Source organism: Leptonychotes weddellii, chromosome 1 (assembly GCF_054177405.1).
Source record: "Leptonychotes weddellii isolate Sample4059 chromosome 1, ASM5417740v2, whole genome shotgun sequence".
In the NCBI taxonomy this organism is placed as follows: domain Eukaryota; kingdom Metazoa; phylum Chordata; class Mammalia; order Carnivora; family Phocidae; genus Leptonychotes; species Leptonychotes weddellii.
Genome location: NC_138369.1, coordinates 91,230,795 through 91,244,659, shown reverse-complemented (window position 1 = coordinate 91,244,659; position 13,865 = coordinate 91,230,795). Strand labels below are relative to the sequence as shown.

The following is a 13,865-nucleotide window of genomic DNA, read 5'->3' as shown; positions in this document are numbered from 1 at the left end:
CCTCGGGCAGCTCCTGGACTCAAGAGTTTGGGGTAGATGTCACAGGAGATGGTCTCAAATTACTACATAGCTGAATCAGGCAAAATTTCAAATACATTGGTGGGGTAGAGACCCCACTTTTAAAAGTAACTATCACAATCGACTTAGTTTTGCCACTGCTAAAACTACATTCACTGTTGGTTGTAATTAAAAATAAATTCTTTATAAGTTAGAAAAATAATGTCTGTACATTATGAATATATTCTATACACATGTGTATAAAAAAATCTGAAAATTCTCTGACACCCCCTTTCATTCTCAGCCCCCAACCCCCAAGTAACAATTTGGAGGCTATTTTCTGACTTTTTACTGTACATACATATAGTCTTTAAAAAACAAAATTAATATTGATGTCATTCTATAGTTTTTCAGGAGACAATTGATCATGAATATTTTCCTGTGTCTTTCCATATCTAGCCAAATCTTTTGAACACCAGCATATTTTAAATGTTGAATTTAACATATACCAAACTTATTTGGCCTCAGAACACTTTTAAACTTAGAATGTATTTTGACTGAATACCCACAAGAACTCAAGGCAGATAACATGTGCTTGGATTAAAGGAGGCAGCTAAACAATGTCTCCTGAACACATTAATACTGCAAGAAATGATATAAATTTAGTTTACTGCGTTAAAAAAGTTTTTAACAGGAAGAATAATAACAGTGGAAAAAAGTGAAATCATTGCATTTTACAAAGAACAAAGCATACTGAGATTAAATAAAATGTTTTCATTTTATATGTTGTTATAAAATATGACATAAAACCAAACTCTTAAAAATAGCATTTTGGGGTTACTTTTTTTTTTTTAAGATTTTATTTATTTATTTGACAGAGAGACACAGCGAGAGAGGGAACACAAGCAGGGGGAGTGGGAGAGGGAGAAGCAGACTCCCCGCAGAGCAGGGAGCCCGATGCGATGCGGGGCTCGATCCCAGGACCTTGGGATCATGACCTGAGCCGAAGGCAGACGCTTAACAACTGAGCCACCCAGGCACCCCTTGGGGTTATTTTAAGACATAGCTTAATAGCAGCAATACTGTTTTGGGGTAAAAATCTTATATGTGGTAAAATATCACATATGTTGTCTCCAACACAATATTTTTAAAAATCCTATTTTTAAATAGAAGAACATTGTAACCAAGGAAAGAAGTGCATAAACAGTACAAACATTTTACAGTCTCTGTATTCTTGATTTAGATGCTCTAAAAATCTTTCATTATCTCATGTTCAATAGCTCTCTGCTGAGTTTTCTAGAAACTGATGGTTTGGGCGCCTGGGTGGCTCAGTTGGTTAAGCGACTGCCTTCGGCTCAGGTCATGATCCTGGAGTCCCGGGATCGAGTCCCGCATCGGGCTCCCTGCTCAGCGGGGGGGGGTCTGCTTCTCCCTCTGACCCTCCCCCCTCTCATGCTCGCTTTCTCTATCTCATTCTCTCTCAAATAAATAAATAAAATGTTAAAAAAAAAAAAAAGAAACTCATGGTTTAAAAACTTCATTTTTATGTTGACCTATTCAAATATTTTGCTCTTTTAACTTGCGCAAAGCTTTTGAACCACAAGACTGTTTTTTCATTGGAAACTTTCTTCTTTCAGCCTTCAGTCCATGAGGAACAATTCTGTATAAGTGCTTAATATTAACATCAAATAATCACCTCAAATGAGCATGGCAACTGTGAGATAAGACACCGGGGATGGAGCAGAGCAGTTGTCTCTCATGCGGGAGAGAACATGCAAAGAGATGGTTGGATGGACGTAAGAGCTTCACAGGCATGCACTTACCACTGTAGGCTGAAAGAAGAAAGTTTCTAATGAAAAACTCTGAGGTTCGAAGCGGTAAAGTGACTTGTGCAAGGTCCCTAAAATTCAAATTTGTATTTATGTGATGTCGAAGCCTGTGCATTATCCACCATGGCGGGATTCCTTCTGCTTCAGTCATTTACCCACCATTAACATTTTCATTGCGTGTACGACAGCTTTATTTCTTGGTTAAGATATATTTTTATTGACTCACTTTTTTGGTGTGTTTTACATAAGCATATTTTAAAAGGAGATTTTATATTAGTAATCTTCAAAGTGGTGAATGAAGACTTTACAAATGGAACCAAGCAAAGATGGTTTTAAGGCAATTAATTTTCAGATCCTCAATGTCCATAGTTGGAAGGTTTTTTTTTAAAGATTTATTTATTTATTTGAGTGGGGGAGTGGCAGGGGGAGAAAATCTTCAAGCAGACTCCCCGCTGAACATGGAGCCAGGGGCTCGATCTCATGACCCTGAGATCATGACCCATGGATCATGACCTGAGCTGAAACCAAGAGTCAGACACTTAACCGAATGAGCCACCAGGCTCCACTTCTATAGGTATTCTTTACTAATACAAGTCTACCTGGGGACACTTTCCCCGCTTCTCTTCTCTCCCTGTCCTATTCTTACTGTGAGGCCTTGCTCTGGGGGATAAAAGTCTCTGGGGTCTAAACAGCTTAGGTATTGTTTGGGTAACAAGTCCTTTCGTAAGGTAGGAATTGCTCAATTTTTATTTCAGCAAAATTGAAGAAAGACCTAATTGAAATTTCAACATGTTGATCACTAAAAATAATATCTAAGGAGAAATCACTATGTGGATTTTGAGATAGAGCTCAGATGAATTCAAGGATCGATGTTGCCATAACAAAACTCCCATTCCCATCTACTTATGTCAACTAGGTTTTTCAGAGCTGACATCTAAAAAAATGAAAAATAAAAATGAAATTAATTCTATCTTTTTAAATTTTTTTATAAAGACTTTATTCATTTATTTGAGAGAGAGACAAAGAGAGTGAGAGAAAATGAGAGAGAGAGAGAATACAAGCAGGGTGAAGGGCAGAGGGAGAAGCAGACTCCCCGCTGAACAGGGAGCCCGATGTGGGACTCGATCCCAGGACCCCGGAATCATGACCTGAGCTGAAGGCAGACAATTAACTGACTGAGCCACCCAGGTGCCCCCAAAATGAAATTAATTCTAATATCTGTCTCATTCAACAAGTAAATAATATTCATCCATGGATACATTAATTAACTTAAAATTATCAGCAAGTTCTCTTATTAAGATATGTGTTTCCAGTAGAGCTTTTAAGTTTAAAATTTATCATGATTTTTAATATTTTCTGGGCTTTTTTGATTAATTGTATACTGACATAATGATATACTAATAACTTAATTGAAAAAAATTTTAACACGTAGAACTTTATGGTCATGGGTAATAAAAATTGTTTTAGTCTCTTCAGGCTGCTATAACAAAAATACCTTAGACTAGATGGCTTACAAACAACAGAAATTTATTTCTCACAGTTCTAGAGGCTAGGAAGTCCAAGATCAAGGTGCAGGCAGATTCAGAGCCTGGTGAAGACCCACTTCCTGGTTCATAGATGGCCATCTTCTTACTGTGTCCTTACATGGTGGAAGGGATGAGAGATCTCTCTGAAATCTTTCTTTCTTTTTTTTTTTTTTTAATTTTTTAATTTTTTTTAAAGATTTTATTTATTTATTTGAGACAGAGAGAATGAGAGACAGAGAGCATGAGAGGGAGGAGGGTCAGAGGGAGAAGCAGACTCCCTGCCGAGCAGGGAGCCCGATGCCGGACTCGATCCCTGGACTCCAGGATCATGACCTGAGCCGAAGGCAGTCGCTTAACCAACTGAGCCACCCAGGCGCCCCTCTGAAATCTTTCTTATAAGACTATGAATCGCATTCATGAGGGTTCCAGTCTTATGACCTAATCACTTCCCAAACACTGACCCTGTAGTTAGGATTACAACATATGAATTTGAGGAGGGGGGGTCCACATTCAGTCTATAGCAGAAAGGTATTTTGATTCTTATAAGCATATTTTCATTGCAGTAAGTAGGGTTATAAAGACTTTCAGGCTTAATAATATATGACATGGAGTCAGGGTCTCTTAACCACAATACATTATGGGGCAGTTAATTCTCTGTTGGTTGTTTTGGGGCTTGCTTTCCTGTGTTCTTAAGAATAATTAGCAGCATTCCTGGCCTCTACCAACTAGACACCAGTAGCATATCCCCCAATTCCCCAAGTTATGACAACCAACAATGTGTCTAGATATTGCCAAAAGTTCTTTGTGGCACAGAATCACCAGCGGTTAAAAACCACTGCATTAGGTTATAATTTTGTGGGGGGAATGAAATGGAAAATAGAAATTAAAGAGGAAAGGAATCATGTGCAATTTCTGCCTCTTAAAGGAGAACTTGTTCATCTTTAGTTAATAATGGATATCTAGTCACAATGAGATTTAGATTCTACTGCTCTATACACCATATCAATGGAAAACCAATTTTCCTTGCTGTTACGGATTAAACTGTGATCCCCCAAAAAAGATATATTGAAGTTCTAACCCCTGTTTCCTCAGAATATGATATTATTTAGAAATAGGGTCATTACAGGGATAATCAAGTTAAAATGGTTATTAGGGTGGGTCCTAATCTAGTCTCATGGCATCCTTATAGAAAGGGAAAATTTGGACACAGACACAGACATTCAAAAAGGAAGACAATGTGAAGATGGCCATGTGGTGTGGGAAGCAGAGACTGGGCTGATGGTAAACCAGGGAACGTCAAGGATTGCTGGTCACCACAGGAAGCTAAAAGAGGCAAGGAAGAATTCTACACGGAGTCCCAGGTGGAGCATGGCCCTGCCAACACCTTGATTTTGGATTGCTAGCCTCCCAAACTGTAAGGCAGTAATTTCTTCTGATCACCCAGTTTGTGGTTCCTTGTTATGGCAGCCCTTATAAACTAATATAGTTGCCATAAGAATAAAACCATAAAAACAAATACATTAAAAACAAGACTGCTCTTAAATGTTATTAAATTCCAGCTAGATGCTTAGGAGTCTACTAAAGACAGGCCTGGGCCTGTCTTTATCTCTTTATGAAAAGGGAAGAATAGCCAGTGTTATTATCATGTTCATAGCAGGATTATTTGCAATAGACAAAAGGTGGAAGTAACCAGAGTAACCGGATGATGGATGTATCCCCATTGGATCCACTGATGGATGAATGGATAAACGAAACATGGTATACACATACAATGGAATACTATTCATACTTAAGAAGAAGTTCTGACACATGCTATCACATGAATGAACTTCGAGGGCATTATGCTAAGTGAAATAAGCCAGCCACAAAAGGACAAATACTGTATGATTCCACTTACATGAGGTACTTAGGGTAGTCAGATTCATGGAGACAGAAAGTGGAGTGGTGGTTGCCAGGGGTAGGAGGAGGGAAGAATGGGGAGTTACTGTTCAATGGGTACAGAGTTTCAGTTTTTCAAGATGAAAGGAGTTCTGTGGTTGGATGGTGGTAAAGGTAGCAAGCAATGTGAATGTAATTTATGCCACAGAACCGTACACTTAAAAATGGTTAACATGGTGGGGGGGGGGCACCTGGGTTGCCTTTGGATTTCCTCCAGAGGCTCAGTTGATTAAGCATCAGACTCTTGATCTCAGCTCAGTTCTCTCCCTCTCTCTTTTTTTTTAAGATTTTATTTATTTATTTGACAGAGAGAGACACAGCGAAAAGAGGGAACACAAGCAGGGGGAGTGGGAGAGGGAGAAGCAGGCTTCCCGCTGAGCAGGGAGCCCGATGCGGGGCTCGATCCCAGGACCCAGGGATCATGACCTGAGCCGAAGGCAGACAGACACTTAACCGACTGAGCCACCCAGGTACCCCTTCAGCTCAGTTCTTAATCTCAGGGTCATGAGTTCAAGCCCTGTGTTGGGCTCCATGCTGAGTGTGGAGCCTACTTAAAAAAAAAAAAAAAAAAAAAGTTAACATGGCAAATTTTATATTGTGTATTTTACCACAATTAAAAAGAGAGAGAAAAAAAAGAATAGCCAATGTTAAAAGAAATGTATGTTGAAGGCCTAGTAACACAAAATTGAGGTGACCTAATCATGCAGATTAGAAGTTAATTGAAATTTGGATAACTTTCTATGTGAATCAGTATTATCTTTTTGCTGGATAAATGTCTACACAGTACCTAGTTTCCCACAGGGTAGGAAACGCTACCCTACTTCATGTGGTAACTACCCCTGAAAAGGGTTTAAGCCACAGAGAGCCAACGGCCTGGGCTTGGACCTAGGTCCTTTGACTCTTAGTATAGTACATTTCCTTTTTTTTTTTTTTTTCTTTTTTAAAATTTGAGTATAGTTGACATGCATGTTACATTAATTTCAAGTGTACAACATAGTGATTCAACAAGTCTATATATTACGCTGTGCTCACCGCAAGTGTAGCTCCCATCTGTCCCCACACAACATTATTACAGACCATTGGCTATATTCCCTATGCTGGACCTTTCATCCCCATGAGTTTTTATCCAGTACACCTTCCCTGTAACACAAAAGAACTTCTATTTGGGAATAATCACACCTGGACCTCAGGTATTGGATCAGAGAACAAACTGTGAGCCCAGTAGCCCTCTGTGAGGTTGGTGGTTGGCAGTGAAGCATCCTAGAGGGAAGGTTAGAGAAAGGAACTCTTGGATATTCAGTGTCCAGGGAGCAGTCAGGGAGCTTTGAAGCAAAACTAAAGTGCCAAGGAGAGAGACAGCGACCAGAAAAAGTAAATACAGTTTCTATGGTTTCATTGTGATATAATTGAGGAGAACAGTGAAGATCCATGCTGGAAAATTGCAGCAGGCCTCTTGGAAAAATGAAGTTATTTGGTAGTTATCTATATTATTCCTTTTTTGTTGGATCATTCTGGGGTGCCTTGCAGCTTGGGTAGTTATTAAATGATAGCTGGAGACAGATGCTTAGAGGCATTTAATCTAGAATTAGAAGCAAGGAAGACTGGGGATGATTTTGTTAAGTGTGAACAGGAGTAGCAGAATATGTTCAGACCAAATATTATTTGAAACACTAATTTTATGCCTGAATTTAGAAGACACATTTTAAATGTGGGTTTGAAATTAGTTTGGGCATTGTCTTTAAGCAGGGATTGCATAAATTATCTGAAAGCTGGGCCTCATTAAAAATGCATTAAGTAACAATCAGATACTGCGTGTCTGCTAATGTGATAAAGCAGGAGGCGTAGGACACCATCTAGGAAGCTTCTTGCCAATGATGTAGAACTTGAATCTAAGCTAGCCCCTAGAGGTAACTTCACTTTACAGGAGACATGGGAGAGAGGAGAGAAGAAAAGATTAAATAATAACATTTGAGCTAAGATCTGCTTTAAAATACTTCAGCAAGGAAACAAAAGTAAAAGGAATGTGCATTCATTTCCTGGGGCTACCATAACAAATCACCACAAAATGGGTGGCTTCACACAACAGAAATTTATTGTCTTTCAGTTTTGGAGGCCGAGAATCCAAACAAGATATTGGTAGGGCTGGATTTCCTCCCAAGACTCCAGGGGAGTCTTGTCTCCTCCAGCTTCCACTGACTCCAGGTATTCCTGGACTTGTGGCTCTATCACCCCAAGCTCTGCCTCAGTGGTTATATTGGCTCCTCCCCTTCTATGTTGAGATTTCCTCTGTCTCTTTCTTACAAGGCTACATGTGATTGCATTTAGAGTCCACCTGGGTAATTCAGGATATGCCCCTCCTCTCAATATCCTTAACTTTTTAGAAGGTGACATAGTGTCAACAGGGAAGAATTCCTCAGAAGCCAAGAAACGTAGAGTAGCACAAGGGCATACTTACGTAGTTGTAAAACAAAAACAAAAAGTCCCTGGAGACAACATTCTGGTTTTACCTTTTGTGAGGCTTAGTTCTCCACTTTTTTACAGTAAAATGACTTCATAGCCACAACTCAGCCATCCTCTTTTCCTAATCACATGGTGTGAAGGCAAAGGACTCAAGAAATGTTGACTAATGACATTCTTATTCTGAAGAAATTCTCATGCAGAGGAAATTCTCATGCAATCGGACAAAGATATATGGATAAACAATCTTGGTTATAGGAAAAAAACCAAGTGCCAGGTGTCCATTAATAGGGAAATGTTATGGTATGGCTTATTATACGATACTATGCAACCATTTAAATGAATAAAGATGATCTCTGTGGTGTTATAAAAGGATGTCCATTGATTATTGTAGATTTGTAGAAAGCAAGTCAAAGAAGAATATGTTTAGTATGATCCCACTTATGTAAAAAACCCACACACACACATAATGTGTGATGTGCGTATATCTGAATTATATGCAGCTCAGCTGCAGAGTTAGCAGAGGTTAACTCTACAGAACAGAGTTGAGAATGAATAGGTAGGGGAGGTTTTGCCTCTTAAAAAAAAATAAACTTCTTTATTAGAACTTTTCAATGATCATGTGGTCTTAAGGGAATACACATTTCTTTTTTTTAATTTTTAAATTATTATTTTTATTATAAACTATTATTATTACTGTTATTATTATTTTAAAGTAGGCTCCATGCCCACCGTGGAGCCCAAAGAGGGACTTGAACTCACAATCCTGAGATCAAGACCTGAGCTGAGATCAAGAGTCAGTCGTTTAACCAACTGAGCCACCCAGGTGCCCTGGGAATACACATTTCTAACAAATAAACAAATAGCACCTCTGCCCTGCACTGAGGCTGCAGAAATCAGAGACATCAGTGAGCTGATTGCAGTGTGATTGGTATTCTATGGATGGTGACTTACCTTTCTTCATTCCAAGGAGGATATATTGTCACATATTGTTCTCATTTTGCTCATTCTGTATGGCCATCTTTTGAATCACAGAGCTGCCTCAATGAAATAAAATAGATGAATCAATGAATAGGAATGATTTGTGTACAGCTTCAACATAATTTGTTCCAGAAAAGGAATTATTTTTTTCTTGTGATCTCTAACCCATTTGAGTACAACAGGGAGAAAAACATGGGATATGGCATCCCACAGTCTGGAATCTCGTTCTACCACTAACCAGATCTGAGATCTTTGGAAGGTTACAAGCTCTCAGGATTCTCCAAACCCGTTTCCCTATCTGTGAAATGAGCAAAATACTTGCTTTTCCAAACCTTACGATAAGATAGCTGTGAGGAAGAGATTAAAGGGGAAAAAAGATTTTGGAGGTAACCTGAATTATCATAGGTGCTATTTCCAGGACTTAAAAATCACCCAGTTTTTTCCTAGACCTTTTGGTCAAAAAGTGATGCTTAGAAGAGAAAGAGAGCATGGCCTCAATCAGATGGCCGAAAGTGATAAAAAGGAAAGCGAGAACAAACGTTTATTGCATGCATATGTTGGGCCAGTTCCCAGTTAAGTGATCTACATATTTAATCTTGTTTAATCCTCACAACAAACCTATGATCTGGTTATCTCAACCTGCATTTGCAGATCAGAAAACTCAAAAATAAAGAATATGTCACATAAATGTGAACCCTCATTCATTCATCCACCCAGCCCTCCATCCATTTAATAATAGTACTAGGTACCAGGAATACAACTGAATAAAAAAGGAGGAGTCTCTGCTCTCACCGAACTACCTTTGAGGGAGACCTGGTTTGAAGGTTCCCAGCTATCAAAGGGCAAAAGGGGGATTCTCATTTAGTTTTACATCGCTCGGCTTCTGGCTCTAAGCATTGGCAACCTTCTGTGCCATGTTCTTAGTTCATTTTGAGTCCCACGTGTTGGTCCCAGAACCCTGATGCCCTTTCTTCTTCTCCGACAGTCTCGATGTTGTGCCAACATTTTTTAATATTCAGGGGCAGAAGCTTGTGTTAACCAGTTTTTTTTTTTTTTCTCCCCAAGTGTGATTATCTGAGCAGAGGAAACTTCCAGGAAAGCTGCAAGCCCGAATGAGTCAGCTGTCATCACGGCCATTACCTAATGCGGAAAGGGGATGGGCTCGGGAAGCTGACGTCAGTGAAAGAGCAGAGACTCACAGGTTTGGAACTCGAGGTCCGGGAAGCAAGGGGCTGGCTCCGTTTCAGCAGCCAGTGCTAAGTCTTCCCTTGTTCATTCTTTCTGGAGCACGGGACCGGGTAGCCTTCAAGAGTCCCACTTATTTTTATTTTCCTTTTTAAAGATTTATTTATTTATTTGAGAGAGAGAGAGACAAAGCGAGAGAGCGGGAGGGGGCAAAGGGGCAGATCGAGAGACTAGCCAAGCCGACTCCCTCTGAGCTGGAAGCCAGATGCTAGGCCGGAGCAGGGGCGCGTGGGGGCATGAGATCAGGACCTGAGCCAAATCCAAGCGTAGGATGCTCAACTGACTGAGCCACCCAGGCGCCCCAAGAGTCCCATTTAAAAAGAGGCTGATATTCCTGAGAAGGAGCTTCTTTTTGATCTTAGTGAGTGCTTCACAAGGACAGTCAACTGGGGACAGGATAGGATGGAGCAAGAAAGGGGAGAAGCGAGGGAGAGAACTAGGGCCTGCGAAAGGTGGATGAGAGGAGTGGTTTCTAGGAGGGCCCTACAGACCTAGGTTCTTGAGTCAACCACCGAGGTTCTTAAGCTGATGCCCCAACACTGAAACCGCTTCTTGTGTCCAGGACAGCCATAAAAATGAAACTGATTCTCATGGAGAGTCAAGATAAGGTTAACAAAGGCAATATGACAAAGGGTACTAGTGTTGCTGATCTTTATTGCATTGCTTAGAAGTAATGCTGCATAAGCTAAATATCCTTCATCCCATGCTGTGTTTCTTAGGAAACCTCCTGACTTGTAAGGTATCCATGTGGTAGAAAGCAAGCACACAAAAGTCCGCTGCTCATTTGTGTACCTCTTCGTTCTGTGGATTCTCAGGGCACCCTGCCCTGATTTTCCTGTCTGCTGATGGTGCCTCCAAGCCAGCCTCCACTCTGCCCAGATGTGGACTTCCTACCTGCATTCTCTCAAGGTACTCTTGACTCAGAAGTTACACCCAGACTCAGCCGTAAACAGACGAGTCTTTTTTTTTTTTTTTTAAGATTTTATTTATTTATTTGACAGAGAGAGAGAGACACAGCGACAGAGGAAACACAAGCAGGGGGAGTGGGAGAGGGAGAAGCAGGCTTCCCGCTGAGCAGGGGGCCCGATGCGGGGTTCGATCCCAGGACCCTGGGATCATGACCCGAGCCAAAGGCAGACGCTTAATGACTGAGCCACCCAGGTGCCCTCAGACGAGTCTTTAGGTTGCCATTTCCCATCTCCCAACTTGTTGGGGTTATCGTTTCCAGGCTTCTCCCTACCAACACCTGAAATACAGCATCCTAAATCAACTCCCTTCATCCTCTCTTCCCTCTTCTCAGAATAAATATCAGAGTAAGTCTTCCTTAGTCACTCCTTATTTATTTTTATTCCTTTGTAGGTATGCAACTCATTATTTTGAAAACTGAGAAATAAAAGGAAAGAATTAAGTCCCTATCTTCCTTATATGAACCGTACCTCAGGGTAACTGAATAGCTGATTAGGGCGAGTTTCTCTTTAGAGAAGTAATTTCACTTTATGAGTGAGAAGGAATGATAGAATTAACAGCCTACTGGTCTAGACAGTGATTATTAATTGCTGCCCAAATCACAAAATAGGGACAAACAGACATTATAGGATGGAAGTATACATCATCACTTATTAATTAATCTGGATAAAATATGAACCTGAATCTGATTAAGCTTGTAGATCTAATTAGCTAATCTAACTCTAGGGGACAGATGATTCTACCAGAATGCAATCAGGAAAAATCAGACTTTGGAAAAGCTACAGGACAAACAACACTAATTTTTAAAGAATTTCAAGGGAAACAGAGGGGAGTAGGGAATCTATAGATTAAAAGAGACTTCAGAGGCATGCCAGCCAGTTGCACTGTAGGGACCTTATTTTGATCTGAATTCCAACAAATTCACTATAAAAAATTTTAAGACAACCAGGGAAATGTAGACATAAACTAGATTTTTAATAATATTGAGGAATTATTGTTAATTTTAAGTGGGATAATAGTAATATGTTTTTTTTAAAAAAAGAATTCTTATCTTTTAGAATTGTGTGCTGAAATATAATAGGAATGGAGGAAATGTTAGGAGATCTATTTTGAATTTCTTTCAAAATAATCCAGAGGATAGTGAGGAAAATTGGTGCAAGTGTAAATAATACAAGATTGCTCATGAGTGGATAATTGTTTAAGCTGGGTGGTAGGTACAAAGGAGTTCATTATACTGTTTACTTTTGTATATGACTAAAAATTTCCACAGCAAAATGATAAAAAATTTAGAAGACAAACCACTGGAAGAATGGACATGGAATGTATAACTTCCCAAAGATCAGAGGGGTAAAATATGAATAAGAAAACAATCAATTGAACAAAAGCCAGGAAAAGGGAGAAAAGGGGGGGTGGGAACTAGATAGCATTCTAAGGAGAAAACACAAAATAAGATGGCAGAAATACAGCCAAATATGCTTGTAATGATACATGAAAATGGATTAATCTATTAAAGACAAATTGGAAATTCAGCTCTCTCTCTCATATATACATGTATATTTTTTAACAAGAGAAACCCCTAAAAAAATGAAAAGAAGGGAAATGAACAGGTAGAAAACTATCTGCTAGACTAAACAAATGATAATAAACCGAAATTAGGTAAAACTGTTCAATAAGATAAGGACTGAAACTTCCTGGATGGAATTAGCAACACAGTGCTCATTGGTGACCCTGTGAAAATGGTTTTGGGGCCCAGTGGGAGTTCCTCCCATGTAAGACTGCGTGCAACAAGCAGTGAGTGCAAGAGGAGGAAGTGGAAAGGCGGAATAGGTAACAGAAAAAGCAAGTGGAGAGAGCACACTCCCAGTTAGGCGGAGAGGGTTACTTATTTATCATGTGTTTACATATTAAGCCTGTATAAACACTGATGCGATGAAGTCCCAGGAGACGGGGAAGGAGAAGAAATGAAAGAGAGGGAGAGGGGAGGGGAGGAGGCCGAAAACAATGAGACCCAGAGCACCAGGGAGGACATTAGCAGAAGACAAGAAGAAAACACCTTCTATTTTATTTTATTTCTAATTTATTAATTTGTCATTACACAAACAATACATGAATGCATACTCAAAAACATCGAATATTACAGTTAAAGCTAATGCACTCCACCAAACTACTGTTAACAGTTTGGTTAGTATCCTTCCAGACCTTCTCTGTACATTTTTATAATATACAAGTAGGTACTTAAGAAGTACACTATACAGTATTTATTTGTGTGTGTGTATATATGCGTCTTAAAATCAATGGTATCATATGTATTGCATGTATTAGCCTTTATTTTCCTCCAAACTTTCAAAAAACTTATTGTATCTTCGAGATCTTTCCATGTCAGTATGTGTATGAATCTTATTCTTTTTCATTGATGCCCAGTGTTGTATATTGTTCCATCCTCTTGATGGGTATTTTGTTTTTTCCAATTTTATTCTATTACAAAGGTACAATTGTACAAGCCACCCTGTGAACACAAGTATGAAAAGTGTGTTTCATTAAAAACTGGAAATGTTGGGTGACAGGGCATGTGAATTTTAAATTTTAATGGATATCATTCGACTGCCTTTAAAGGTAGCTGTGCCAATTTATACATTTACTAGCAATGTAGGATTCCTGTTTTTCCAGACCCTTGCAGCCTTGTGATTTACATATATTTTAAGTATTTGCCAATTGGATTTGAGATAGTTTCTTATTTTTTAATGTGCATTTCCTTTATTTTGCTGAGGTTGGGCATCTCTTCATAATCTTGTAAAACTTTTTGCTTACCTGCATTTTCACAGGGAGGTTTCTAAGGGATATGTAACCAAAAAGCATAAGACTTACTGCTTGTCTAGCTGGAATTAGTTTTTGTGAGCTAGAGATCTAAATTCGTTTTCCCAAATGG

General features: G+C 39.4%; 1 long non-coding RNA gene across 1 annotated transcript in view; it reads left to right on the top strand.

Moving 5' to 3' along the window:
* Positions 1-13,865, top strand: part of LOC145722960 (uncharacterized) — a 54,744-nt gene that overhangs the window by 17,596 nt on the left and 23,283 nt on the right. The window contains exons 2-3 of the long non-coding RNA XR_014147542.1: positions 9,794-9,929; positions 10,693-10,882. This is a non-coding gene — a long non-coding RNA (uncharacterized LOC145722960). The remainder of the gene's footprint in view (positions 1-9,793; positions 9,930-10,692; positions 10,883-13,865) is intronic.